This window comes from Schistocerca piceifrons, chromosome 4 (genome assembly GCF_021461385.2).
Source record: "Schistocerca piceifrons isolate TAMUIC-IGC-003096 chromosome 4, iqSchPice1.1, whole genome shotgun sequence".
Classification (NCBI taxonomy): Eukaryota; Metazoa; Arthropoda; class Insecta; order Orthoptera; family Acrididae; genus Schistocerca; species Schistocerca piceifrons.
Genome location: NC_060141.1, coordinates 631,705,637 through 631,731,799, shown reverse-complemented (window position 1 = coordinate 631,731,799; position 26,163 = coordinate 631,705,637). Strand labels below are relative to the sequence as shown.

At 44.0% G+C, this 26,163-nt stretch overlaps 1 protein-coding gene across 1 annotated transcript in view; it reads right to left on the bottom strand.

Annotated features, from left to right (window-relative positions):
• LOC124796240 (vitamin K-dependent protein C-like) overlaps positions 1-26,163 on the bottom strand; it is a 149,774-nt gene that overhangs the window by 119,424 nt on the left and 4,187 nt on the right. Inside the window, exon 2 of the mRNA XM_047260330.1 lies at positions 3,799-3,891. The gene's annotated coding sequence lies outside the window, so the exon portion shown is untranslated. The remainder of the gene's footprint in view (positions 1-3,798; positions 3,892-26,163) is intronic.

Genomic DNA, 26,163 nt, shown 5'->3' with positions numbered 1-26,163 from the left:
AAATGCCTCCGAATTTTTTATGTGAAAACTGTTAAAGCTTTTTAAATAAAACAAGCGTTATTAACATTCTACACCTTCATTTTTCATGTCTACATATTTACTTCACAACATGGTCACCCTCCAAACGAACACATTTCTATCAACGAGAGAGATTAGTTTCTTGATACCATCACTTTAGAATGGGTGACTTTGTTGACGGAGCCACAACCTCGCCTCTCCTTGCACCGCTTTATCATTATCAAAATGAAGTCCTAGAAGGTGTTCTTTAAATTCTGGAAATAGATGAAAATCAGATGGGGCCAAGACGGAACTGTATGGAGGATGATCGATAACAATGAATCCAAGACTTCGAACTGTTACAGATTTAGCAGCTCTGTTGCGTGGTCTGGCATTATCATGAAGGAGAGTGTGGTTCATCTGTGGACGAACTCATCTAATTCGAAATTCGTTTCGAATTAGATCAGTTCGTCCCCATGGACCATCATGGTGTTTCTCACTCACCGACATAGTTACATTACACACCGCCATTTTACGTGGTGCAATTCGGATTCCTCTAGCGGCAGTGTTGCAAATATCTAGACATGAAGAATGATGTAGAATAACTATTGTTTTATTTAAAACACTTGAAGAGTTTTCACCTGAAAACTTCGGAGGCTTCACCTTCCAGCAGTCTCTAGTATATGGAAAACGATGTATTCCACTGTGCTATTAGAGTAATTTGTTACCTTCAGAGCTACAACATTGCTAACCAGTTACCTGATGTTGAATCAACATCCTGTGCTAACAGCTGGAACATTCGTGGCACACGGAGGCTTGCTATGTAGTGTGAAACGTCGACGTAGTTCTTATGTGGTTTATTTCTGAGAGACTCTCCGTGGTGCAATAGCCAAGCTACAAAATTACTACGAAAGCGAACAAAACTTTACCGCTGTAGGGAAATCAAGACCTAGTCTTGTGGCAACCAGCATTAACACAGTCGCCATTTCCACGGTGGTCAGAACAGTAAGAGGAGTCAAACGGGTTAAAATAAGGCTCGTCAGCTCCCGATTTTGATGAAGTCTGTAAACACTGACAGATCCTGATGATTTCCATTCACGCAGTAAAACTGTTATTAAAAACTTATGGTGGAATTTCATTCTTTTGGTGTCTAGTAGCTACACCTGTTTATGATGATCACATTTGTGATCTTCCAAGTCCACTAAAAAGCTGAAAGCATAATACGTCAGAGAGGGAAAGCAGACAAAATGCTACTGAATAAGCATATAAAGTAGCTTAGTGAGCGTCATTAAAAAGCAGTAGTGCATATAGAAACTTGACTTCGTGATTTTAAAAAAATTGTATGATTCTGTTTCTGATACGTTAAGTAGCGAAATCGCAACGATTTTGATGAAGGAGATTTCGAAACTTCAAGCTAGTAGCAAAATGTCACAATGTCCTCGACATATAAGGAAACTGGCTATGACCCTACATTTTTATTCTTCTAAAACGTAAAGCTACTTAAGAAAGTTTGTCAAATTATTTTAACCAAGAACACTTTTCTGCAATTACTAAGAACTTCCCTCCTTATAAACAGTGATCATCTTTTTACAGCAACCCAATTTGGAAAAGAATCACGTTATGTGAAACTTAAATCTGCACCACAAGCATTATTACATCCGCAGAATAAATCATTAACGTGAATCTAAATATTTTGAGCAGATAGACAAAGTTGCAAGAAAACTACGCAACGACTTTATTTTATTTAAAGGTCACTGAAAACATTACAAAAATAGAATGAAAACACTATAAGAATGAAATGGAAATGAATACATTGTAAAAATTAAATGTCGATAAAATATTCTAAAAACGAAAGGGCAATAAGTTATTTTATTACGTTAGAAGTCGTCATTATTATTTAAATATTTGTTACAAATATTTTTTAAATATATTCTCGTCCATAATAGACTGGTTTTTGAGGCTATGTGTGTATGCTCAAGATAAACAAAAATACAGAATTTCTGTGCAGTGACTGTTTTTATTAGCTAACCATAATGCGTTTCGAAGTTTACTACATAATCTTCAGACGGCACTTGCTGAAATAGTAGTTATTTACTTTCAGTTTGTAAGCAACATGAGTTATCGTGAGTTGACGAACATGTTTTCAGGCGTCCTGCATCGAAATGTTTATTCATATTTAGATTAAAACTTTACGTGTTGCTGCCAATGTACACAGAAATCACCGATTTTTACAGTTTTTTGAAAAAAAAAATAAAGCTATCCTGGCCTGTTTCAAGTTAGTTAAAAGTAATTTCGAGGGGCGTGACCGAGTACACTACACTCTTGACTACAAAGAAAATGGTGAACGGGAATTCAGTTTGCTTCAAACATGACGGACGTATAGCCACTCTATAAAATTTAAACTCATTGGGGGAAAAGTTGAATTCGGTCTTCCGAAATTAATCACTGCCTAGATTATTATACAGTTCCTCCTTTCAATAATCTCACTAGCATTGAAATGTCAGATACTGAGATATGCGATCGCGGATTAGAAAGTCAATAAAAAAGTTCAGTAACGGAAAGACTTCAAGACCTACTGTGATTATGCGAAAGAACTCTCTCCCCTTCTAGCAGTAGTTTACGGTATCATGGTACAGCAATGCAGCGGTCTGAAAAAAAATCATTTGCGTTTTCCAGGAGCGTCGTCAGCAGACGGACGTAGTTACAGCCCGATGACGTTAACGCCGATCTGTTTTATGCTTACGCTTTACGAACTTTTTGGAGAACGAAGATTTCCTCTATCAAAATCAACACGTACTTCGCAAACAGAGATCTTGCGAATCTCAACTCGCTCTATTGATCCCTGAGACCCAGATCGCCGTTGCTGCCGTGTTCCTTGGCTTCTGGAAAGCTTTCGACATAGATTCCCATTATTGCCTGGTAAGAGAAAATACAAGCTTACTGATTTGTAACTGAATTTATGACTTCCTTATAGGAACAACTTTAAATGTCGTTCTTACCTGAGTCAAACTGACAGATTTAAAATAACTTCGGGAGTACCCGAAAGGAGTGGTATGGGGACCTGACCGTTTACAGTTGATATAAGGGCTCTAGTGCATAACATCGGAATCGCCATATTTGAAGGGCGATGCTGTTGTCTGTAGGGAGGTTTCAGCCCAGTGCAGGGAGTCCTATAGAGGGTTACTGGAGCATAAGCCCATAAGCATTTGAAGAGGTCCGTTGCTGTTCTGTTATACTACTGGTGATAAAAGAATGGAAAAATTAACAACCGTAAAGTACAGGGTGGTTACAGTTAATTGAAGTTTCGCTGTTAGAGCCAGTGTAGACGGAAAACTATTTATGTTATGGGTACCTAACTTCATAAGAACGATGTTCAGACTTTGCGCTGCGGGATTCCACTTGTTAGTAGTGTTAGTGCCTTCTTGACTTGCCGTTAGGCGTCGGTACTGCATCAGTGTGCATTACAGAGACAGACAATCAACAGGCGTCTGCACAAAGTGAGAAGGGCTTTACTTTAGTCGTAAAGCCGTTTTGTCAAAACAACGGCAATATGGTGCTCCTGCTCTTCGAGAGTGTCGACGCATTAAAGGAACACGGAGAGCTCTTCTTTTTGCACCAGGGTTGAAGAACTTGATTCAGAAGTTCGAATTAACTATCGATTTGTGAATCCCTCGTGGGAGAGGCTGACGGCGAATTGTGCCACAGGTTGTTGAAGAAACTACTATTGCCGCTCCTGAGAATACTGAACGCAATATGAGATCTTCAGACAGTGCAGATGTGTTACGACGGTCAGTATCCCACCTGAGATGTTTTGGGCAGCAGTAGAGAAGCCTCTGGTGCGGTTCCAGGCTGTCGTGGACGCAGATGGTCGTCACTATGAGCAACGTTTGTAACCTGGAACGTAAACATGGCACACAATTAACAAATGTAACCGTCTCCTGTGGAAATTAATATGTGTTTCTTACAAAGGCTTATTCGATATTTCATTTCTGCATGTCCTTACAAATGATACCTCAAAGTTTCATTGTCCTTCGATCACTCCTTTTTCATGAGGGCTCTCTGAAGGAGTGAAAGTGTAATTTCAATCACAATGTACCTACGAGTTGCCTTTCGGAGCAGTCTAAAGTGGAATGACCATATAATAATTGTGGGGAAGGCGGGTGCCAGGGTAAAATTCATTGGAAGAACCTAAATAACTGAAATTCATGCAAGAAGGAACTGGCTAACAAAACTCTCGTTCGACCGATTCTTGAATACTGCTCATCATTCTGGAACGTTTACCAGGTTGGTTAGAAATGTCCCAACGAAGGCTGGCACGTTTTGTCACTAGATCGCTTAGCAAGCGTGTGAACGCTATGGAAATATCAGGATACTCCCATTGGCAGACACTACAAGAAAGGCGTTCTGCATAACGGAGAGACTTTGCTAAAATTCCGAGAGTGTACGTATCAAGAAGAATCGGGAAACTTAATTCCTTCTTGCTATATGCGTCTCACGAAATGACTAAAATGAGAGAAGCTAGTTTGTACGGAGGTTCACCAACAGTGTCGTTCTTCCCATGCTTTATTCGTAAATGGAACAGGGAAGTGGGGGGGTGGGGGGACTGGGGGGGGGGGGAGAGAAGAGCGGGAAGGTAGGGATAACAGAGTTGTCGGAAGTACTCTTCTCTATACATTATAAGGTATCTGTATAGATTATGAAGGTTTTAAGGTAGCCATTTGAAAGGTATAAGTATAGATTATGAGGGGTATCTGTAGAAAACATGAACTGTGAGTATTAAAATTCTGCGGACAAAAATTGTTTGCAACTGGTTGACTGATTTTTTTCAACCTCTTCAACAATAAATGATTTTTTTACCACACAGGCTAAGACTCTGGCATCCATTTCGAGTGTGCTTCTGTTCGCAGTCAGGTAATCAATTTATTTATGGGAAATGTACTTCATAAAATTGAAATTTTACTTAACAAGCAAATAAACAGACCTGTTTGAATTGCATACGGGACAAACGCTGTAGAATGGTTCCTATGAAACGGAGATTAGGATATTTGGGATAAAATATTAACAGCGAAATTCAATTTAAACTAGATTTAACGTTTATTTTACATAACCAAATTAGAAAAGCACTACATGTTTACATAAAAATATAACGGCTGCTGGTGACTGCTTTAAATAACCAAGTGAGTGCAACAAATAATCAGATACGTTGCCTGATGGGCTTGCAGTCTCTTAAAATGGGAATCTCTTAACGGTACAGGGATCACATATGCACTTCAAATTCGTAACAACACCACACAGAAGATAGGAAAGGAAGTAGAAGAACTGCAACATGTATCACTAACACTCTATAGTCAGCAAAAGGTTTGTTCCACCGGCCTGACGCAAAACACGGAAAACTCAAGTCGTGGAACTGAACGAGAATTTCTATCCGAAAAGCAGATCTGATCTGGAATACCTGCAAAACACAGGACACGCGTGAAGGCAACGTAATTTAAGCCCTCAAGTAGGATAAAAAAGAAAAACCGACGAGATGAAAGCTCGTTCGCTTTTAAAACACGTGGCCATAGCCTCACAAAGTCAGATCACGGAAAGTCCGTGGGAGGAGCTACCCATATAAGTAAACTATCACGAAATAATTGCAAGATGAAACAGATTCCGAGAGCTGAAAGTTGTCCAAAACAACTTGGGATAGACCCAACAAGTCACACACACTAACGGACAGAAATTACGGAATACCGACGAAAGTAACGAAACAGAAGAAGAAATAATGTAAGAAACAAAAACACACGCACATTGACGCTGGGAAACCCGAATTCTAATTCAGACTAAGCAGATTTCGCACACCATGTCCCACATTTAGAAGTTCTGGTTTAACAAAGTAACTACTAGTAAAATCAAACCATTACAAAAAACCTACCACTTTCCGTTCCGACGGAATTGTTCTGCAGATTATAAACATCTGAAGCTAGAAAACAAATGGATTAATACTTCGACTAGGCTGAAAAATACACAGGCTCAGTTACAATAGCCGGCCGGGGTGGCCGAGCGGTTCTAGGCGCTACAGTCTGGAACCGCGCGACCGCTACGGTCGCAGGTTCGAATCCTGCCTCGGGCATGGATGTGTGTGATGTCCTTCGGTTAGTTAGGTTTAAGTAGTTCTAAGTTCTACGGGACTCATGACCTCAGAAGTTAAGTCCCATAGTGCTCAGAGCCATCAGTTACAATACTCAACGACTGCAAACGAGCTGCCACAAGCAACCTCTCTCTTCAAAATCTCAGAACCGACTTAATAGGGGTAGCAGAAGTTGTCAGATAACACTCTTACCGCATCTTGGCAATATACGCACAATAGCGCTTCGACTAGAGAGAGCGAAACCTCTTTGCCATTCTTCAATCTTACACAGAAGTTGGCTTAACTGCCACACTAGCAGAAAAGAAGTTTACCCGCCACCAGATATTATGAAAACTCGATATACACACTCATTCACTCACTCTGTCATTCTAAGACGGCAGGAACTGGAAAGAAGGGTAGCGGTACAACATAAATACGTAATAATTAATTGTGGGGAAGGTACAAGAAGCGCAGATGCGTAATAAATCAACACATAGATATAAAAGAGACATCGAATAAGAACGAATTCAGCGAATGTGTGCAGTTGTGACTGACTGGAGCATTCTCAATTGCCGTTTTTTTTCTCCTGCATGTCTACTGAAGTATAAGAGGCTAAAGGACTTGCTAAATGATGCTAAATTTTATTCAGACATTATGAAGGGGCTAATACAGAGACCCTTCCACATTCTAAAGTGGCTTTCAGGGTACATATGTCAATGTACGAGTGGCGTTTGAAAAGTCCGTGCAAAAATAAAAACTACCTACGTGTTCAGTGTAAACCTTTTTTATTTTTCGACATAGTCTCCTTCTAGACTTATACACTTCGTCCAACGCTGTTCTAATTTGTTGTTCCCCTCCGAATAATAGGAATTGTCCAAGTGTGCAAAATAGCTATTAGTTGAATCACCTCCTCGTTCGAATAAAATCTTTGTCCCGCTAGCCATTTCTCCAAATTGGGGAACAAACATTAGTCCGATGGAGCCAAGTCTGGAGAATAGGGAGGATGTGAAACGAGTTGGAATCCTATTTCCATTAATTTTGCGACCACAACTACTGATGTGTGTGCTGGTGCATTGTCGTGATGGAAAAGGACTTTTTTGCTGTCCAATCGCACGCGTTTTTCTTGCAGGTCTGTTTTTAAACAGTCCAATAACGATGAATGATATTCACCTGTAATAGTTTTACCCTTTTCCAGATAGTCGATGAGGACTTGCGACTTTGAAAAGACAGTCACCATAACCTTTTCGGCCGAAGGAATGGTCTTCGCCTTTTTTGGTGCAGATTCTCCCTTGCTAAGCCATTGTTTAAATTGTTGTTTGATCTCAGGAGTGTAGTAACGTATCCATGTTTCATCCACGGTGACGAAACGATGCTTAAAGTCCTGCGCATTCTTCCTGAACAGCTGCAAACCATCCTTGCAACGCTTCACACAGTTCCATTTTTGGTCAAGCGTTAGGAATCGCCGAACCCATCTTGCGGATTGCTTTCTCATGTCCAAATGTTTATGCAAAACATTATGTACCCATTCATTCGAGATGCCCACAGCATTAGCAATCTCACGCACCTTAACTCTTCTGTCATCCATCACCATATTATGGATATTATCAATTATTTCTGGAGTCATGACCTCCACAGGGCGTCCAAAACGTTCAGCATCACTTGTGCCCATATGACCACACCGAAAATATTGAAACCACTTATAAACTGTTCTAATCGAAGGTGCAGAGTCACCGTAATGTTTATCAAGCTTCTCTTTAGTCTCCTGAGGCGTTTTGCCTTTCTTAAAGTAATGTTTAATCACCACACGAAATTCTTTTTCGTCGATTTTTTGGCAATCACTTGACTTCCATGATTCGCACGAATGCCAAACACAAGTAAATAGACCAATATGGCAGAAATTTGGTGTGCGCTTTTCCAAAGATGCTGCTAACTAATCATGACCTCGATACGCGCCGGTGGTGCCATCTCTCAGACTTTGCACGGACTTTTCAAACACCCCTCGTATATGTAGAAGGTTAGACTGCCAGAACGTCATTGGTATCTGTATCTTATTTCTTATGATTTGTCATATAATGTCCGTTCAGCTACACTGTTCGATCAAAAGCATCCGGACATCCCCACGTAATGCGGAATTGAGCACCAGATGTCATGACAGGTGGATCCGAGAGTATAGAAGGAGGCGGAGAGTATTGTATTGTCAGTGGAGAAGTGGTAACAGCAGATTGACTCAGTAAGCAGAGCTCAGTGTTTTCGAACGTGAACTAGTCATTGGGTGTCACATGAGTAACAAATCATCAGGGGTATTTCAACCCTTCGATAGCTGCCTAAATCGACTGTTAGTGATATGAGTGTGAAGTGAAAACGCAAAGGAGCAACCACAGCTAAACCTAGACCAGGGCTCTCAAGCACTGACGCACACGGACGATGAAGCATTGCAGAGAGCCTTTGTGCAATAAATGGCATTAAATCAGCCGAAGCAATCACTCGTAAGTTCCAAAGTTCTACCGGCAGTCCAGCTGCACAATGACAGTGGGTAGGGAGTTAAAAAGAAAGTGGTACAAATGGTCGAGCAGCTGTTCATAGGCCACGCATTTCTGTAGTGAGGGGAATGCGACTCTTGAGATGGTGTGAAGAGAGATGACACTGGAGATTGGGTGACTGGAGACGAATGATTTGGGGTGATGAATCACACTGTACCCTGAGCTAAGTTCGACAAATACCTGGAGAACATTACCTAATATCATGTGCAGTGTCTACAGTGAAGTACGGAGAAGGTGGTGTTACAGTATGTGGATGTTTTTTGTGGTTAGGGTAGAGTTCACTTATTGCGACTATGAAAACGCTAAATGCGGAAGGCTAAGAACACATTTTACGGAATTGTATACTGCCTACAGTAGAGGAACTGTCCAGAGATGATGATCGTTTGTATCAGTATGACAATGCACTCTGTCATAAATCAGTATCCGTGAGGCAACGGTTTGTAGACAATAACATTTCTGAAATGGACTGACCTGCCCAGAGACCCTGCCTCCAATGAAACACCATTGGTTGAGCTACAACGTCGACTTCGCTTCAGATCCCAACGTTCAATATCACGATCTTCTCTGTTTTCGGCTCTTGAGGAGGAATGGGCTGCCTGTCCTCCAGAGACATTCAGACTGAAACTGCCCCCAGCAGAGTTCAGACCGTCAAAAAGGCGAGAAATAGATACACCTCAATTTCCACTAATAGGTGTACATCGATAGATACGGCAATACTGACTAAGCTGCCTTTCCGATCGATGGCACAATGTGAATTGAGGTATGTCTCTGGTTACGGAATGGTTTTAAAGCAAACATGCTCAGCTCACGCTCTCATTCTACGTTAACCAGTCTACATCGCCCCTGCAACAAATATTACTACTGTTACAGAGAGTACTTGTTGTACGGACTGTGCTTGGACTGTGATCTGGATTGCTATCCAAATCCGGCGGCGAGGCAAGTGTTGTGCACCACGGGCCGTAGATAACAGGGGTGAACGATGGCTGTGGATATGTGCACGGACGAACAGACGTGCAACTGTTGAGCAACTCACCAACCAGATTAACCGAGGCGGCTACCAACAATGTCTCCTCAACGACCATTTAGCGAACGTTGCTACATATGGACCTTTGCAGCAGGCGCCTGGTTCATACTGCATCTACATCTACATATATACTCCGCTAGCCACCAAGCGGTGTGTGGCGGAGGGCACAATTCGCGCCACAGTCGCATTTGCACCCCTCTGTTCCACTCGCGGATCGTGCGAGGAAAAACGACTGTCTGAACGCCTCAATACGACCTCTAACTTCCCTTATCTTTGAATGGTGATCATTGCGTGATTTAAAAGTTGGTGGTAATAATATATGCTCTACATCCTCGGTGAAGATCGGATTTCGGAATTTAGTGAGCAATCCTTTCCGTTTAGCGCGCCGTCTGTCTGCAAGAGTGCCCCACTTCAAACTTTCTATGAGATTTGTAACGCTCTCGCGATGGCTAAATATTCCAGTCACGAATTTTGCCGCTCTTCTTTGGACCTTCTCAATCTCTTGAATCAGATCCAACTGATAAGGGTCCCATACAGACGAACAATACTCTAAGACTGCATGAACTAACGTATTGTAAGCTATTTCCTTTGTTAAAGGACTTCATCCCTTCAGGATTCTACCATTCTACCAATAAACCGCAATCTAGAGTTTTCCTTACCTGTTACTTGCGAAATGTGATCATTCCATTTGAGATCATTTCTAATAGTCACACCCAGATACTTGACGGATGTTACCGCTTCCAAATACTGGAAATTTATTTTGTACTCGTACTTTAACGGGTATTTTCGCCTTGTTATACGCAGTACGTTACACTAACTAATTTTGAGAGATAACTGCCAGTCACTATACCACGCATTAATTTTCCGCAAATCCTCATTGATTTGTTCACAACTTTCATGTGATACTACTTTCCTGTAAACTACAGTACCATCGGCAAACAGTCTAATGCCGCTGTCAATACCATCAACCAGATCGTTTACGTAAATCGTAAAAAGCAGCGGACATATTACGCTGCCCTGGGGCACACCTGAAGTTACGCTTGTTTCTGTTGAAGTCACCCCGTTCAGGACGACATACTGCTCGCTGCCTGTTAGGAAACTTTCTATCCAACCGCATATGTCATCGGATAGACCGTAAGCGCGCACTTTTTGGAGCAAGCGACAGTGCGGAACTGAGTCGAACGCCCTTCGAAAGTCAAGAAATATGGCATCAACCTGGGAGCCGGTATCTACATCCTGTTGTATATCATGCACAAAGAGGGCCAGCTGTGTCTCGCATGACCGCTGTTTCCTAAAACCGTTCTGGTATCTGCAGATGAGCTTCTCTACTATGCTGACTGCTGTTCATCGGTGATGAAGAGCAGAATTGGCACGCCCGTACCGAAACTGGACGTCCACTGAGTGGCAACAGGTGGCCTTTCCATATGAATCACGTTTTATGTTTCATCGGACAGATGACAGTGGCGTCTGAAGCAAACAATCGTTTTACGGGTCCAAGACGGAGAAGAGAGCACTATGGTCTGGAGAATGCTTTCATAGCTTTCGCTGGGTGATCTCGTCATTCTGGAAGGCATAATAAGAGGGCATTTCGAAAAGCAAAGATACTATAGCTCACAGTCCTTAAATAGAACATTTATTTAGCAAACGTCAGTTACATCTTATTAACTGGATTATTTGTTATTTTTCGACGTAATCACCCGCGTTATCCAAACATTTGTTAAGTCGGTGCCCAAGCTTTTGTATCCCACAGTCATAGAAGGTTGCCGCCTGCTGTCGGAACCACATTTCAACTTCATCTTTGATCACTTCATCGTCGTGGAATGATTTTCCACCAAGATGTGACTTCAGGTAACGGAAGACATGGAAGTCGGTGGGCGCAAGGTCCGGGCTGTATGGCGGATGGTCCAATACGTCCCATTCGAATTGTTTGAGTAGTGCTTTGGTTACGAGCGCTGTGTGAGGCCGAGCGTTGTCATGAAGCAAGCGGACTCCACTTGTCAGCATTCCCCTTCGTTTGTTTTGAATTGCCCTTCGAAGACGTTTCAAAGTCTGGCAATATGCAGCAGCATAAATTGTCGTTCCAGGAGGCATAAATTCCAACAGAAAAATGCCTTGTCTGTCCCAAGAAACAGAAGCCACGATTTTCTTCGCTGAAATCGACGTTTTGCATTTCTTGGCTTTTGGTGAATTCGAATGGCGCCATTGCATTGATTATTGCTTGGATCAGGGGTATGGTGATAAACCCACGTCTCGTCACCTGTCACAATGTGATCAAGGAACTCATCACCTACTTCAGCATAGCGTGTGATGAAGTCGAGTGCAAAGCCCACCCTTTTCTTTTTGTGTTCTTCCGTTAACAGTTATGGATCCCAGCGCGCACACTTTTCCTGTACCCAAACTTGACAGTCACAACGTCATAAAGAGTTGTCATTGACACGTCCGGTATGATCTGAAGCAATTCTTTCAATGTGAGACGTCTATTCGCACGAATTGCTTCCTCCGTTCTCCGAAGAAGGGCATCAGAGATCACAGATGGTGGACCTGTTCTTCGTTCGTCATGAACATAGGTCCTACCTTCAGAGAAATGACGATGCCATTTCGCTACATTTTGTCGATTCATAATGTTCCCATAAACTTGTGAATATCCGCTGGTCGCTGACCTTTTGCATGACGAAAACGTATGACGGAGTGCACTTCGCATTTGGCGGGATTCTGAATCGGCGCAGCCATTTTAAACACGACTTACCCCAACCAGAAGCAACATTCAACTGCTGAACGACCGCGAGGAGAAAGTTAACGGTTCAAGGTTAACACCAGTGTTGCCAACTTGCTCGCCAAAACTCTTCTGTTCCTCTGGCGTACGGTGTATCTTTACTTTCCGAAATACCCTCGTAGATCAATGCAAGTATGCATTTATCCTTGTGGACCATCTCTACCCCAAATGCACTTTGTTGTTCCTCGGCACGATGGCATCTACCAGCAAGACAATGCCACGCGTCACACAGCTCACAGCGTACGTGCGTGGTTCATAGATCACCACCGTATTCCCCGGCCACCAAACTTCCAGGATTTAAACCCAGTCGAGAATCTATGGGACCACCTCGAGCCTGCTGTTGGCGCCTTGGATTCTCAGCCGGTAAATCCAGCGCAGCTGACTGTGCCACTGGAGTCGGCAAGGCTCCACAGCACTGTCGGTACCTTCCAGAACCTCACTAACTGTCTTCTTGCACGTCTCGCCATGGTCCGCGATACAAAATGTAGTTATTCGAGCTTGTGATAGGTGGGCACATTAATGGGACTGGGCATTGTATGAGCACTCGTACCATGAAAAAGGGTTTCGTTCAGGAGAGTATTGTGCTTGTCTGATTGTGAATGAAACGAGTGGTTTGCTACTGTGAACTCTTTCGTACAGTTCTCATCTCGTTCCATGCAGAAGAAGACATGGCACACTGCACAAAGAGACGATAGCGTGGCAGTCTGAAGGTCTCAGTCCGAAGGAGTCGGATGGTGGTAACAAACACAGAAGAACGGAAGAGGCAACAGAGTTGAAACGCCCTGCTAACCCCGCAGGACAGGACACATAGTATACATTGTGGAAAGGGGCCAAAATAAGGGGCTGTCAGTTACACTCGGACATACAACTTTATTATTTGATCAAACATTACAAGAGTCCAAAGAACTTTTTTAAATACACAGCTTTTTATCTTTGGGACTTAATTACCAGCTGAAAGCCACTTTAATTTAAAAACAACTGAAGGCCAATAACTTAAAACGCAAGCATAATCAGAAATTTAAAAGGCAAACCTTAACTTAAAAATTCTTTAGTTAGGCTGAAGTAAACAATTAAATTCAAATCGGCTAAAGGCCGAACACTTAAAAGTTCAAAAATTTCTTTTTAAAATGCCAAACGGCTTACGTGAAACAGTACTTTAAACTAGGCTGAAGGTCTTAAGAGTAAAACAACTCTAATCTAAAACACAAAACCGGCTAGAAGCTATACAAGTACCAACAACAAGAACAAATTTTAAAAAAATAAAGCAGTACACACAAGGGCGCCCAGATGTTCGAGGGTCGGCCTGTAATTCAAACACTAACGCTCGCTTAGGTGAGACAGGCAGTCGGGCCAACCATCCACGATCCGACGACAACCCAAGCGACCGACAGTCAGCGGACCCACCGACCAAATAGATTCTACTTCACTCACTTCCCCCGACCAGAGCACAACAGGGAGTTGAACGGAACAACGTAGAAGATATTGGCGCCCACAACCAATCATACACGGAGCTGACAAGCTACACACCGTGCTGGACAGCAACAACACGATGAGGAAACCACACTGCCTGAAATTTACGTCAACGCCCAAGGCAGGTAACCGGAACTTTAACGGCCGCAAGGCAGAAGATTCCGCTGGTGCACTTCAATTCAGATAAACAAATACAGTGAAACTTGAAAACCACGTTGTTGCTCGTGGGAATATCCCAACAGCCGACAACGAACTCCAAACGACACAATGTGAACAGTCTTGACTTGCAGGTACGTGAAATCAAAACTGAACTTTCGTGTCCAGGATCTGTGAGCCACGGACCTCTTAGCAATGGGAACAGCGCCACACACTCAGACAACGCGTAGAGACCGCCAGCGAGCCTCGGCCAAACTACGCCACGTCGAGAATTCCTCGCTTCTCCACGCCCACCGACCGACTGCTAAGAGCCAGTACGCCGACAACATTTAAAATAACTCGTCAGACAAAATCACACAAACTACACACAGTTTCACGAACACTTGCACGAAGAACTAGACAATGCTACCGGCAGTGCCTGTACAATAACAGGGACGAATCACGGGTCGGCACACACAGCCAGCCCATAAGCGATCGCCGGCCACATACACGTCGTCCGGCAAGACGACCGACTGACGACCAACCAAAGTCGTCCCCACTCCAATCATGTTTGTCGGCAACCGTCCGGCGAGTCACGGCGGTCCGGACCTCACTGCTGCCGCGCCCCGACTGAACTTGTGCCGCGTGCCGTCTCAAACACTGCCAGGTCCGAACTAACTCACAACACACGACGATCGGGAAGTAATAACAGTCCAGCAAAGATAATACGGCGGGGCTTATATCGATAAGCGCTGCTGCTGCCGCTCACGGGCAGGCAAGGCAGCAACTCAATGACACCAGTAATTGAAAATTAGCCGGCCGATGTGGCCGTGCGGTTCAAGGCGCTTCAGTCTGGAAGCATGTGACCGCTACGGTCGCAGGTTCGAATACTGCCACGGGCATGGATGTGTGTGATGTCCTTAGGTTAGTTAGGTTTACGTAGTTCTAAGTTCTAGGAGACTGATGACCACAGATGTTAAGTCCCATAGTGCTCAGAGCCATTTGAACATTTTTTTGAAAATTAACATAACGAGGCGACAGTACTGTAAAAACAGGGTGTTAAATAAGAGATGGCACGAACACGAGCCACGCACAGCTCAAGAGTGTCATAAATGAATAATAGCCGAAGTATTGCGCTTGAAACGTCCCCTTAGAAAAATTATACAAGACTGTGCTTAACCTGACACACAATATTTTTAGCGCAACGCAATCTGACTTTCAAAAATCCCTACAAAAGAATGGCCCTGACTAACATTAACCTATACGTTTCACAAATCACTTACCTCACAAAAATCTTGGTTACTCGAACTACTGCAATACAGCGAGCGCCACTACTGCCAGCTAAATAAAAGATTCAAACTACGGAAGGCACTAACTACTGATAGGCATAGTTAGCAAATGAAAGATTTTAATAGAGAACAAACAATGTATTTACCTTAATAATCATAATTGACATCCAGTCTTACAAATTTCAAAACTCCGCCATTTCTCTCCCCACATCCACCACTGCTGGCGGCTCACCTCCAGCTGCCCAACGCTACGCGCTGTTCACAGCCAGCTGCCCAACACTACAATGGCGAGTATTACAACAATGCAAAGCAGCCACAGACTGCACAAAGCACAGCCAGTGATTTTCATACAGAGGTGGCGTTACCAATAAAAAAACCTAACAGCCTACTTACAAGCAGTTGGTACTCGGTCTGTACATTAACAGTTGGTGCCAAGAATTTAAGTGATTCATGGTAATTACGAGAGCTATTCGTAAAGTAAGGTCCGATAGGTCGCGAAATGGAAACGACAGTGAAAATCCGATGAACCCTTGCACAGATGTGTCGGGCAGTGTCTTTAGTAGGCCTGTCGATCGCGTCACATCGCTCATTTCATTTCTGAGCATGCATTCAGTATGTAAAGATCTCTAGAACAACAGCATCGTCCGCCAAGTGTGGGGGCCCGCTGCGAGGCTTCGCCTGATGTCATGCACCCACATGTAAGTACCTGTCATGCCCTTTACTTCTTCGTGACAATTCTCGGCCACACACTGCAGGGCAACGAGGGCCCGCCAGCACCGTTTTTAATGAGAAGTATTTGATCTCCCGCCATACAGCACGGACTTGGCTCCCTCTGAACTTCATCTCTGTTCACATGATCCGTTGGCTATGAAGACAACGTTTTGGCACACACAACGAAGTGCAGTCCAGGGTAGAGACGTGGCGGAAAGCACAGGCGGCTGCCTTCTTTGACGAGGATGTTGGAAAGTTGGTACAACGCAACGGCAATTTAAGGGGAGGTTTACTATCTTTGGCCCGAAGCAAGCATGTTTTTGAGAATTTTTATCTCTGGAAGCGTTATACACTCCTGGAAATGGAAAAAAGAACACAATGACACCGGTGTGTCAGACACACCATACTTGCTCCGGACACTGCGAGAGGGCTGTACAAGCAATGATCACACGCACGGCACAGCGGACACACCAGGAACCGCGGTGTTGGCCGTCGAATGGCGCTAGCTGCGCAGCATTTGTGCACCGCCGCCGTCAGTGTCAGCCAGTTTGCCGTGGCATACGGAGCTCCATCGCAGTCTTTACCACTGGTAGCATGCCGCGACAGCGTGGACGTGAACCGTATGTGCAGTTGACGGACTTTGAGCGAGGGCGTATAGTGGGCATGCGGGAGGCCGGGTGGACGTACCGCCGAATTGCTCAACACGTGGGGCGTAAGGTCTCCACAGTACATCGATGTTGTCGCCAGTGGTCGGCGGAAGGTGCACGTGCCCGTCGACCTGGGACCGGACCGCAGCGACGCACGGATGCACGCCAAGACCGTAGGATCCTACGCAGTGCCGTAGGGGACCGCACCGCCACTTCCCAGCAAATTAGGGACACTGTTGCTCCTGGGGTATCGGCGAGGACCATTCGCAACCGTCTCCATGAAGCTGGGCTACGGTCCCGCACACCGTTAGGCCGTCTTCCGCTCACGCCCCAACATCGTGCAGCCCGCCTCCAGTGGTGTCGCGACAGGCGTGAATGGAGGGACGAATGGAGACGTGTCGTCTTCAGCGATGAGAGTCGCTTCTGCCTTGGTGCCAATGATGGTCGTATGCGTGTTTGGTGCCGTGCAGGTGAGCGCCACAATCAGGACTGCATACGACCGAGGCACACAGGGCCAACACCCGGCATCATGGTGTGGGGAGCGATCTCCTACACTGGCCGTACACCGCTGGTGATCGTCGAGGGGACACTGAATAGTGCACGGTACATCCAAACCGTCATCGAACCCATCGTTCTACCATTCCTAGACCGGCAAGGGAACTTGCTGTTCCAACAGGACAATGCACGTCCGCATGTATCCCGTGCCACCCAACGTGCTCTAGAAGGTGTAAGTCAACTACCCTGGCCAGCAAGATCTCCGGATCTGTCCCCCATTGAGCATGTTTGGGACTGGATGAAGCGTCGTCTCACGCGGTCTGCACGTCCAGCACGAACACTGGTCCAACTGAGGCGCCAGGTGGAAATGGCATGGCAAGCCGTTCCACAGGACTACATCCAGCATCTCTACGACCGTCTCCATGGGAGAATAGCAGCCTGCATTGCTGCGAAAGGTGGATGTACACTGTACTAGTGCCGACATTGTGCATGCTCTGTTGCCTGTGTCTATGTGCCTGTGGTTCTGTCAGTGTGATCATGTGATGTATCTGACCCCAGGAATGTGTCAATAAAGTTTCCCCTTCCTGGGACAATGAATTCACGGTGTTCTTATTTCAATTTCCAGGAGTGTAGATATCAATGCCAAATTTGTTCAGAATGTTTATTGACATTTCCTCTGCAAAATGGTATTTTTTCGGCCGAAAATGTCGAAGAGAAAAGGCGGAAGCGCCGACGGAACGAAACAAAATTTCAATGTAGACCTCCACGCGTGGTATGTCATAGATCAGCCGGCTCGTCTGAAATCAGAACTAAGTTGACGTTAGCGAATTATATAAGATTCTTTAGGAGTTGGACCTCGCTTAAGTTATTTGGATCATAGGAAACAAAATGGTGGCCATTTGAAACAAAATAGGTTTTTTCATCGACTTTTCGACTTTGTCGGCCAAGTAAAAATATTTATAATTGATGGATCGGAATAAAAGTGGTACAACTCCTAGATAATTTAGTTAGCTTCGTCGGAAACAAAGAATCATGCCAATCGGTTCAGTAGATTTGAAGTTACCATACCGCGCGATAAAGAAAAAGTCATTTCGAGAAAAACGCGTTTGAAGTTTTGACTACGTATAAATGCAACATTACGCAACTTACGCTCAGTCTGCTATTCCAGGTCCATAAAGTACTCCTTCCTCTTCCTCATAGAGGGCGTTCTGCTCGATCTGGGCCATCCTGCGCTGCTCCGGAGGCGCTCGTACAGCCGGCGACAAGCGGTTTTCGGCCACTAGAATCCGGTGGTCATCCGAATGCCTTGCGAAATGCGTCGAATAGAGTTCCAGGGTGACGTCCATCGTTATCATGGTCTTCATAATTGCTGAATACCCTTCGTTGAATCTGCTCACTACCAGGAAAGTCGCAATCTCCACAGTCTTCGCACCAGAATGCAAATGCTTGGGGGCTAACTTCCAAACACACGCATTCAAACTTTCATCTGAATTTTGTGTGTTTCCTCCCAAACACCGGTATAATAACTCGTCCTCCGAAAGGGCATCGTAGATTGGATGAATAACTTTTTGAACTTCTTTGGAGAACAGCTGGTCGTGTTGATGTTCGTCCAGATGTCCGGCAGCCTCTGCAATGCGTCACTTTAACCAACTAGTTTCCCCAGCCGGACAGTTTTGGTGTTGTGGGTGGTCATCCGTCGAACACTTGTGGAAATACATTGCCCAAATTGCCTTCTTCATCAGTTCCACCGAATTGGAATGCCCTCGGATTTCCAAGCCATAGTAAGTCGTAATCTCCTTGATCACTTGATCACTTGATCCTTGGGAAAGCACATAGAATAATTTTTCGTGGCTACAAAGTCGAAATTCCCGAAAAAAAAACTGGTGCGTGAAAAAGGCCGATTTCAGCCAGGTGCATTTTTTTGTTCAACCGCGAATAACAAAAATTTCCTTTCCGTATTCGGAAAAAACCGTTTCAGGGATGGATTATAAACACTATTATGGATCCAAAAATACAATTTTTTTTTAAATCGATTTTTTTAACCAAGTCGGAGCGGTGACTATGTAAAGAACTAACTGGAAGATGTAGCAAACTGCTGCAGACAAAACATTTTTTGTAATCATTGTGGTTTCCATCTCACGACCGATCGGACCTTACTTTCTGTAGCCCTCATAGTAAATCCAAGATTTGATCAGAATTATGGGCTTCTTATTTAACATAATCATCTTCCGACGAATATCACGTTAGAAATTTAGAGTGAGGTCTTCATAATGAGAACGACGCACTCAGCCAGGGTTCACTGCCATGACACTTGTAAAACACAGAACATTATTGGCATACTCCAGAAACAACTCTTCGGTGTAAAGGGCACGTGAAGGTAAATTTCCTTTAAGGAATATAGAAAGTCGTGTCTTTGTTAGAAAGCTTCCAGTTGCATCCTGAGTTAGAAAATTCTAAAGCGCCATGCAAAAGTGCGATATCGTTATAGTGGTTACCGCTGGATTCATTTTCAAAAAACCAAAGATATTCAAAGAAGCTCAAAGTTTGGTCATCAGTTCACACCTCTAGTTCATAGCCCATCGGAATAAAAAGCGAAATGTACCTCGACTGTAGCAATAATTGGAAAGCATACATGACGCGGAATATCAACCCAAACTCCACTTACCTGCGTTCTCGAAAATAATCTCTCTGTATGTAGATCGATCGTGAATGGATTGCCAGTAACGTGTCGGTGAAGTGGCCGAGGATATTGGAGAGTCAATCACTGTAGATAGGGACTTTCCGAATGGAGCCGTTTTATGTTCTCAGGTGAGCCATGAAATACATTTACTTCAACACATGGACCGGGACCAGACCCACATTTACTTGCAAATAATCTTAATATTAAGATGACTAACAGTTAATTTAAGCGGGATTCAACATTTGAGGATGTATGTGCTTGCACGTCATTAATCTTTCACTTTACAGCGGAGTATACGCAGTTTTGAAACTTCCTGACAGATTCAAGCTATCTGTCGAAACCGGAACTCTGCCTTTCGCGGACACGGTCTTACATACTGAATTATCCAGGCACGACCCGCCCCCATAGCTTTACTAACGTCACCTTCATGCCTTCCACTCACCCCAAACCACCTCTTCTATTTATCATGTACGACGAGCGTTCATTAAGTAATGCAACACCCATTTTTCTGAAAGGAAGTAAGATTTCTTCAGCATTTCAGTACACCGTATTATGCCCCATGCTTTTGGCTGCAAATACCTTGTTTACAACATAATATCCGTTCAGTATAACAACCTTGCGCCACCTTACTGATAGGCTCTGTATGCCCCCATGCCATCACTCTTCTGGTCGAGGTCGAAGCCAACCTTCTGCTGGATAAATAACCTCCTCATTGTCCACGTAGTGCTTCCCGCGGAGTCATCCACAATTGAGCAAAACAAATGGAAGCCGGCATGTGCGAGATCCGAGCTGCAGGATGGACAAGGAAGAAAAGTCCATTGAAGTTTCATGACGTCCTCTCGGGTGCGCAGACGTGTGCGAGGCCTGCCATGGTCAGAAGATAGTTTGTATTTTTGTGACAACGAATACGCTAAAGTCATTTCTTCAGTTTCCTGGGGATAGAGCAATGCACTTCAGAGTTGATCGTTACACATAACTCCTTAACCACTTCACAGTCACAGAAGACCGTAGCTATGATTTTACCAGTAGTGGGTGCGGCTTTCGACTTTTTCTTCGGAGGAGAGATGGGGTGGCGCCACTCCATGGATTGCCATTTTGTTTCTGGTTCTAAAGGATGTGCCCATATTTCATCACCTGTGACGATTTTAGACAAAAATTGTCACTATCAGCCTCTTAACGTGCAAGCAATTCCGTGCAGATAGCCCTTCGTTGCTTCTTATGGTCAGACGGCGAGGCTCGGGCACAAACCTTTGAGTACCACAACTGCTGTACGAGTGTGTAGCACTATCAACAGAGACGTCCAGTTGAGTAGTGGGGTATTTGGCTTTGAATGGTCGATCACCTCGAATGAGAGTGTCCGTACGTACACAACTGTGTGAGGCCAACCGGCACGCGAGAAGTCGGACAAGCTTACATGAACTTGTAACGTTGAAGACAGCCGCCTAGCCCAACGGTTCACCATGCTTATGTTCACCACCACGTCTCCGTAGACATCCTGCAAGCACTTACGAATATCTGCAATGCTCTGATTTTTCGCCAAAAGAAACTCATGACAGCTTTCTGCTTGGAACACACCTCCGTTACAGATGCCATTTCGAAGGTTACGTATAGCGCAGCTACCTATCGGAGCTTCATAAAACATTGGGGGATGATGAGGGAATATTCCACGAACGTCCTACAGCAATATCCGCATTTTTTCAACCGAGAGTGGTCGATAAAAAGAATGTGTTGCATTAGTTACGGAACACCTCTCGTATAAGTCGCTGCTGTTGGTAGTATCCACATAATGCACCTTATTTGCACTTCTTGTCTCCTGGCACGCAATCCCTGCTAACGTCAGTTCATGAAAAGTGAAAGGTCAAACGTAATAACGTAAATAACATTGCGTGACCACTGAAAGGGACTTAAATTAATGTATACTGATTCAAAGAAAGCACCCACATAACTGTGAAGCTTCCGATCTATGTACTGAAAATTATTTGTTTTCGCCTTCTGCTCTCAGGCAGTGCACGGTTTGGCCATAAAATCGTACGTAAAAAAGTATCCACGTTACTTAAATCTGAAACAAGTCCGCCTCCGTGTCTTGTGACTTCGATGTCGACAGGACTTTAATGCCTTATCTTCCTTCCTCCCTTCAAATACACCTGATGATAGACAGAAATTTAATCCTTCCTGTATATTTCAATTGGTTTGCAATAGTTATAGTCAGACTTGAACTAAAATGTACAAATTCAAAATAAACTGTGTTTTCCTACTTTAGCGGTTCATTAAACTATCAGTTAAACTTGTAATGGATTAATTTCAGACAAGGTGATCCGATTACCAAAAGACAGACTTCTCATTTGCTGTATTTGTTCGTTCAATTAACGATGACGTAAACAACCATAATTTACTGAGGTTGATGTAAATTTCTGCTAAGAACAAACTTATGGACGTTGTTTTGATGATTTTTTTTCTAAAATTAGTTACAAGGAAAATCTTGTCTTTTCAGCCGATCTTATATGCCTCACTTGTATTCTTCTTCACAGTGAAACATAACATAGAAAATCGGAAATTAATAATAGGTGAAACACTGAAAATGTAATGCATATGTCCTTAATTAGTGTTAACAAATATACTGATGATCTCGCTCGCAGCTTTACTTTAAGACCACCCCACAAATGATATTCTACAATTTCTGTAAGGCATTTTGCCAAAAAATTGTGTTTCAAATGAATGAAGTATGGTGCAGCGGTCTGTCATGCAGATAGTTTTGATCTGTTTTATTTAATATTTTTGGCCCTTGACCGGATGATAGTTTTGTCTCTGACCTAAGAATGGTTGCGAATGACCGGATTACAGCAACATTCAGTCATCCTTAGTTAGCAAAGGAAATAAACGTAATAAATCCACCATACCTCGCCAGTTCATAAATTCTATGGAAGGAAGGGGGGGGGGGGGGGGTTCAACTCATATTTCCCCTACACCCATGTGTTTAAAATTTGGTCCAAAATACATCCTTCACTATAACAGCTACGTCTTAAAGTTCGCCGGTCTGGGCTGAGGGTGCAGAACCCTCCACCCTCATGCCCCCAAGCCTCCACTCAGTTTCTATTTTCCATTTCCACTGTCTCTTTTGTTCCAACTGCTTCTATCTCCAGCCACCTTTCTTTCTATTTTACTGCACTGTCTTTCACTGACCATCACTCCTCTCCCTTTGCCCCCCCCCCCCCCAGCTTTCTCCTCTGCCATCCCTTTTCCTCTTTGAGTGACACATTCTCTCTTCAACCATCAGTCTCCTCTCTCGTTCTCTCCCGCTGGCACGGTCTCCTCTTTCTCCCTTTCTCCCACCGGCATAGTCTCTGCGATTCTCTGAGTACAAAAAGCGCGAATACGCCAAAATTTTTGGTGAGGAAGGCGGAATGAGGACTCAATCAGCTGGTTCCCCGCTTTTATGTCAGAGTCTTTTAAAGAGGGACATATCCCCCTTTTTTGTGCTCCGACAGGAGTATTTTTCCTCTGTTTTTCTTCTTTTCCCTGCTACAGCAGGGTATACTGCTTATATAAGACGAATTCCATAAGCCAGTAGGGGTTTGAGAGTACATTTACATATTTCAACACATTTATAGAGGATAGTTTGACACAGATAAACGACATATAACTACGTCCGTAGCCTGTGGTCTCCCGGTAGCGTTCTCGCTTCGCGAGCACGGGGTCCCGCGTTCGATTCCCGGTGGGGTCAGGGATTTTTCCTGCCTCGAAATGACTGGGTGTTGTTGTGTCGTCTTCATTATCATCATTCATCCCCATTAAGGTCGGAGGAAGGCAATGGCGAACCATCACTAGGACCTTGCCTAGTACGGCGGTGCGGGTCTTCTGCGTCGCTCCCCTACGCTCTGTAAAGAAGAATGGGACTCATCATCGTCATCAATATATACACGAAATCGTTTCCTTTGCATTTTTTCTGTATACTTTGCTCATCGATCGGAATTCATCGAAAAGGCGCAGCTTATGATTTGTATCTTGAAAGAGTAAAAATGTATTAGAAATGTTTTACTGAATTCGCAGTCTTCCAGTTTTACATTACTTTTGGCAGTCATTTTAAGTTATTTTCAGGCAAGTTACGACATATTTCAGTCAATTTTTTGTCTCTGCAGTACCAAGTTGGGCATATTTGTAGTAAGTGCAGGTTTATACAGAGACAGCGCATCTTAGAGTTTTATTGGAGAAAAAACGACAACTAAACTATATTTTAATGACCACAAAATCCTTGCAGTGACGCTAGAACCATTTCCACGTGTCCACTACATTAGTTAAAACTACATTTACTCCTCAGGCCGGATATTACGTGCATATGTACCGTAACTTTGAAACCCTGGATCTCGGTAACAAATAATGATATCGATAAAAGTATCGTATTTCCCCGAGGATATCATCTTAAGAACATATGGAAAAAATCTCGACGATCTGCCCTGCACAGAAATTATTGAAGTTGCCATCCCCACAACTGGTAGATTTGGTACTCAAAAATCATGATTTTTCGGGGTTACCTCAGTGATACCACCATTGACCAAATGGTGCTTTTATACAACGCCTAAGGACCACCATAGACCACACCTAATGTAAAAGAACCAACGTATTTGCTTGATTTGCGTTGGACGGAGAAAGTGTGCAGTGTTTAAATTTTGGTCCAGTATTAATAGATAACCGCAGTGTGCCTGTTCTTCCGATAGGTATAAAAATGGTCGCTAGGTCAAGAGCTATCCAAACCCTTGAACCCTTACCTCTGTGATCAATGGAACCCAAAATGTTACGCTCTGAAAAATCGCACTTGCGCGCGGCTTTTTGGAACATATTTGGTATCGTCGAGCACTCTCGTGGCCGGACTGATATCTACATGATTAGCGGAAACCATCCTGAGTAACACGCGAATATGTCCTTTTCGCCGTAGAGCAACTACGAATAACACGAAGAGATGCAGAGCACAAACCTGTGCTTTCGTTGGAGGGAAATACTCTGTTCTTTTTCAAAAAAAATAAAGAAGGAAAAAAAGAAGACGAAGAAAGGAAGATGACGATTGCAGTGTCCTACATTTTCGGCTGTCTCATCGGGTAAAGCATTCTTGTTATGTCGGGTCTCCTGTTATTGCTCAATTCAACGCCAGGAGAATAGCCATGCTGGTATCTGAGGCCAGCTGCGGGGCGTTGCTTAACACCATGCAGGGCCCCCAGGCGAGCGAGTAACAAGCCGGAGGCGATAACGGGCGAGCGCGTCAAACCAACGACCGACAGAGACTAGGACTTCCTGGTACGGGAACGCTAACTGACGCCGCTCTTGTTAACATTGCAGCGGCATTAGGTCACAAAAGCTTCGGCAACTCAAGTGAGGAACGCTCACTGCTGAGTATTGAAAAACCCTGTTTTTAACACCAACAGGCTCCGTGAGTTACATTCTCCGTGGGTTCCAAGCGGTGACTGAAGCAATCTACGCTTCCCTCAAGTCATTAGAATGCGAAGCCGCTTTAATCACTGTGAAGGTCAGTACCCTCTCCTTACAGATCTGTACAATAGCACTGTATCAGTTCTTTGAGAACTCTGTGAACCATTCTCTTGGTAGATTTTGCGAAGAAGCAGTTTCCAATCACTCGAGTATTCTCTCTGATATCCAACGAAAAATAATGCATGCTATCCATTGTAGCTTTAGACACTCGATATGAAAGCACAAAGTACAGATACAGTTATTGTGCTCATAGAGGGAGGGACAACATGCTTCCTACCCTCTGCCGAAGATGGATTTTCTTTTCTCCTCTTCCCACACTCATCGAAATCCGTGCAAGGAGAAGACGGAGACGAAATACACACATCAAAAAGAGTTTTGCATCACCTCGGTTCCGAGAGTTCCGGAACCATACAGAAAATTGGAATAGATATCAACATAAACATCATTTCCGCCCTTTTTATTGCTTATGAAAACCACACATTGCATGTTATTCCACCATACAGCGAGACCTTCAGAGGCGGTGGTCCAGTTTGCTGTACACACCGGTACACCAGTAGCACGTCCTCTTGTATTGATGCATGCCTGTATTCTTCGTGGCATACTATCCAGAAGTTCATCAAGGTACTGTTGGTCCAGATTGTCCCACCCCTCAACGGCGATTAGGCATAGACCCCTCAGAGTGGTTGATGGGTCACGTCGTCCATAAACAGCCCTTTTCGGTCTATCCCAGGCATGCTCGATAGGGTTCATGTCTGGAGATATGTCGTTATCCTGAAGGAAGTCATTCACAAGATGTGCACGATGGGGGCGCGAGT